General features: G+C 41.7%; 1 long non-coding RNA gene across 1 annotated transcript; it reads right to left on the bottom strand.

The window, feature by feature from the left end:
* Positions 1-1,668: 1,668 nt before the first annotated feature.
* On the bottom strand, positions 1,669-3,973 carry LOC146821760 (uncharacterized). Its single transcript, XR_014962768.1, has 3 exons — positions 3,953-3,973; positions 3,058-3,149; positions 1,669-1,705 (listed from the first exon to the last, which is right to left on the bottom strand). It is a non-coding gene; the product is annotated as an uncharacterized LOC146821760 (long non-coding RNA).
* Between the last annotated feature and the right edge of the window lie 1,104 nt (positions 3,974-5,077).

Below are 5,077 nucleotides of genomic sequence, written 5' to 3'. Positions count from 1 at the left end.
GCCATGTTGCAGAGAATACTTTCTTTTAATGGGTAAATTATTCATGAATTATTAGGTGGGGAATATATTGAAATAAGAGTGATTGAGTTTTGCCCATAAGATATTATTGGATATGTTTATTTATATGATGATGCGATGTGGCTGTATTTTTTAGTTAACAGAAATAGAACAGACAATACTCCCTCCTTAAGAAGCAAATTATTTATGAAATATAAATTGTTAGTGGGGGAACGATCTGATGTAGGAATGGTCTTCCAAAAGTTTTTAAGATATTGTTTTGAATTTTGTTATTAAATAACTTTATGTTTTGCCACTTTTATCCGAATTTATTGAATTATTCTCTGCATTTATATGCATTTTTATTGTGAAATAAAGTTCGAATTGACTATTCTTCTCTTTTGCACTGCCTCTGAGTCTTCTTGGTGCACTCCTTATGAAGTTTACCTTCTGTTCTCCTTCATTCGACAATATGATTTTTGGATTACAATCCTCAGGCCTTCTCTTTTCCTGCACGAAGAGGCAAAAGCACTATAACACTCATGCTTACTATACCAGACTGCATCAGCCAGGCACTCAAGATTGACAGACAATCCATGATGAATGTAGATGATCCCAATTTGGCAACACAATATCATTTTTCTTTTAATAATCATTTTTTCAAACTATGTGTGTGGTTCTCTTCAATCCTACATATATTGTGATTACCATTTTTCAAACCTAGGTGACAGAACATTTAGATATATAATAATATAACTTGGGTCTCTCTGGGGCTGCCGGACTATTTGGTTTGTATTGCATTTAAGCTAACTGTGTCATAGTCATTCCTTTGTTTCCTTTTCCTCCCACAACAGATTGATGATGGTTGGCTGCTCATTGCTCAGATGAATATTGTCTTTGTGTATTGTTTGTCTTTGTCACACCTTTTCGCAAATCCTCTTTCCCATCCATTCATGAAACCCTTAACCCTCTTCCCCCAGGCTGTGTGTTTTATTGAGGTGTGACTTAATAATTTACCCCATGAATTGATCACACACTTCGTGGGGAGGATGTGTTGAAAGCAACACCAACTCAGTGCAGGATCTTCAGAACTACTTCTATTACCAAAACAATTGTTCACACTGGCCCCATTTACCCACCCATTATTGAAAAGTGATTGATATTTTAGATATAGAAGAACATAATTCGCCAGCCTCATCATTCAGGCATTGTTTGTTGCGTTACGTAAACGCTTAACCAATAACCATGTTCACTTCATACTTAAACTCCTCTTCACAAATCATGATTCCAGTGTCACATTTGTTTTAATCAAAATACTAGATGGCCAGTGTTCTAAATAATTTAGTATTGCTTGTTATGTTTTCGCTATCAGGTATTCTTTGTTGTGTAGTAGTTTGGTCTCAATTGTTTGTAATTTTGTAAAGCTATGATCTAATAATATATAACTCACTAACTCAGTTTTTATTACAATTTAGTTGCCTGCGATGAATAATCGTTCCTATTCAAATTCTACAGTTGGAGTTCACCTGGGTGGGAGTTGGATCTCACTTCTGAAGGTGCTGCTGGTGCAGTGGCCTGGCTGGGGCTATGAGCAGCTACCTCCTCCTCCTCCAGGGCCACCAGCCGCTGGTACTCAGCCCTAATTGCTCCCAATGTTTGCTGCTGCAGTAGGGCTGATATATCTTTGCCAGATGGACGATGTTGGTGACTAGGAGTAGATAGAAAGAAAAAAAGACAAGTTGTAAATAATGCTCTGTGTAAAAAACATGTTTAAGTTATGCAGTGGGTGGGACTGTAGCAGTACATTGATGGTCCCCATAGGCTATTCAATTTGATGTGATGAGAGTCACAGCAATTACCAGCACATGACTCTCATAAAACTAAAGGCAAATGGCATATGCACTAACTGTCTGAGTGTAATTAAAGCAGCACACAAAGTTTAAAAAAAAAACTGCTAATTTTTTAAAGGATTTTTCTAGTAAAAACTAAAAAGTAACTAGACACTTTGTGTGTTAAATAAAAATAAATTAATTCTCATTAATGAGAAAGGCACTATGCACTATGGAGTACAAGTATTCTGTCTCTTGTTGTGCTAAATGAATTAATGGCGTTATGCCTCAGCTGGCAACCTAGTTGTACTTGACGTTAGTCGTACTTTGCTAGTTTCTGCAGTCTGCAGCTGTGGCAGCTTTATCAGTCAATTATGTTGTTCTAATGGCCCTGCTCTTCTACAAAATGCCTTTCAATTTTGCGCTGACTACAAGGCAGATGAATACTGCGAATGATACAGGTCACATATAAAATAAATCAATCATGTGGACATCCTATCTGCCATAAATAGACGTTGGGAAAAGCGAAGTACTGCAGTACAGGGAAAGGATTAAGGAGTGGGATATAGCTTGGCACATTCGTAACAGACTATTCAATCCACAAAAGTAAAGCAATTATACATTCATCATTGCATTGTTCTTCTCGTATTCTTAATCTTCACCCTGGCTCTGATACACACCATTTAAACTTTACATTCTCTCATCCACTCTTTCACCATAGAAAACCATACATCCATATGTATTTCCAATCTATCCATCCATCGAAACATAGCTCCGAACTTACTTTTCACCAACATCCATTTACCCACCCATGCATACTTTCACCCATTTACCCATCCTGCTTTACCTTTAAACCACCCAAGTATTCCTTTCACCCACCCAGACAGGCATGCTTTCACCTATGTACATATATACCCTTTCATCCATCCTTCACCCAGCCATGTAAATTCCTATCATTATCACCCACCTATATGCATCCTTTCACCCACACATTCTTTCACTCATATATTACATACATTTCACCCATCCTTTCTCATTCCATTCTGCTTTCCTTTTGCCATCAACCCATCATTGTTAAAGTTAATTTATAAACCTTTGTCTGCTGAGTTAAAGATAGAGGAGGACATAACTACTTAACTCCGACTAAATATGCTAAATCGGTGTGTTCACGAGTCAATGCCCTTGCAATGAGTATCTCACTATTTGTCAATAAGGAAGGAATGTGACTTACCACTGCTGCTGGGACTCCCACTCAGTGACCTCTGCCCGTATCCCCTTTGCTGGTGCTCTTGGAGCCAGCCCAGGCACCGGTGGTCTGTGCAGCTAGAAAAAACATTACACCTGTTTGATGCCAGATACGCCACAAATCATCACTTCAGTTCAGTTACAGTACTGTACTCTTCAATCAAAAATTCCTAACATCACGTTGGGCATTTTGTTGGTTGCCAATGTTTGAAAAGCCAGGTAGTCAAGCCAACCACATGTTTTGTAATGGAGGGGCAGAGCTATGATGAATCTGAGCTATTGAAGTGCAATGAAGGGGTGCAATAATTGGTCAATGAAGGACATATGGTCTTAGTTGGCAAATGCAATGGCGCCGTCCTCCTAATACTTCTAACCATGCTGCACTGTCATTAACTGATGGTATACTATCATAATAATACATACACAACATTGGGGGTCCACCATGGACATTGGCCACACTCTAGTTTTACTGTTTGAGCATGAGCAAGGAAAAGAAAGCCTTCTCAACAAACATGCGCAGAATGCCTTAATTGGGCATGTAATCTTCACAGTAGAGTACCTGGCCTTAAATAGGTTCTCTCAGTCTTACAGTACCACCAGTCTACAAGGTGAGAGAGAAAACTTACTTACGAAGCAGAAGAAAAAGAAAGCTACAAACAGACTAATACAGATAGTTTGAAGTCAGGTACAGAAACTTGCAATATAGAAAACATGTAAATAGGATAATGCAGGGGTAAGAAGAATTTAGGAAACAGAAAGATCAAAGAGGAGTTGTAGAAAAAAATTAGAAGACAATAATAATAAAAGGGAAAAAATGATTCTAAATGTGGAGTGGGATACATTAGGGAAATAATAATAATGTTATCAATAGGAGGACTTACTGGGGCAAGCAGAGCCATTGTCAGCAGCACTTGTGGAGGCACCTCCAGCTCCCTGACCCGCAGGTGCCTCCGTGGTATCCCTTGTGCCCCTGGATGCTGATGTAAGAAATAACCAAAATACAATTTAAAAAAGGTTAGAGGTACAAATAATCTCCCCAAAATATTTTGACAGGGAGAGGCAAATGCAGTAACAATGCACAGCTCTGCCTGTTAGCTGCTGCTGCCCCCATCGCTGCTGCTGACCCTCTGGTCAGGAGTTCGAGGCCCTCCTCTACCTGCAGGCTCCTGCCTGCACCTTATCCCTGGTGGACTAGTGGTAGAGCGTCACTGGTGTGCTGCTGGACTGCCCTTCTGTTTCTCTTTTCTGCTTTTTCTATGCCTCTATGCCTTTCTTCTGCTTCTGTCTTTTTCAGCTTTTTGCATTTTTCCTGCTTTTTGCACTTTTGCACTTTTCGCTACCCATGCAGCAGCGATACCCCACAGCCCTGCCCCCCTCCAGTGACCATTACCACTCCCCACGTTTCACACCTCCCAGCTGTACAGTCTCCCCGCACACTACTTTATGGTGGCCTCTGCACGGTGAAAGTGCAGTCCACTGACCTTTCTAGTTGACTGCTCCCTTCACTGCAGAGCTCCGCCTGGTTGCTGCTGCTGCCCCCGTTGCTGCTGCTGACCCTCCTCCACCCGCAGGCTCCATCTGCACCTCATGCCTGGTGGTCTAGTGGTAAAACCACTGCCTCTTTTGCCTTTCTTCAGTCTTTTTTCAGCTTTTTGCCTTTTCCATTTTTTGCACTTTTTTACACTTTCACTGCCCTTGCCGCTGCAATCTCCATTGGTCCCACCCCCCTCCAGTGACTTTTTCTGCTCCCCACGTTTACTGCCTCCCAGCTGTCCAGCCCCCTCACACTACTTAATGGCAGCCACGCCGCTGGCTCGCCTTCGCCCATCTGTGCCTGGACTGCGCCCAGCGCCAGGGACCCTGGTTCTTGGACCTTCCACTGATATGATGCCAGAATCCTCCTCCCCTTCAACACAGGATGCCACATTGCCTGCCACCTCGCCTAACCGAAGAACACCCAAGGACCCTTCTCCTGCTGGAACTGCAGCCACACCCACGCCCACCCC

The sequence above is a fragment of the Triturus cristatus genome, chromosome 6 (genome assembly GCF_964204655.1).
Source record: "Triturus cristatus chromosome 6, aTriCri1.1, whole genome shotgun sequence".
In the NCBI taxonomy this organism is placed as follows: domain Eukaryota; kingdom Metazoa; phylum Chordata; class Amphibia; order Caudata; family Salamandridae; genus Triturus; species Triturus cristatus.
Note: the sequence above shows the minus strand (reverse complement) of the source record. Positions and strands in the feature narration are given on the sequence as shown.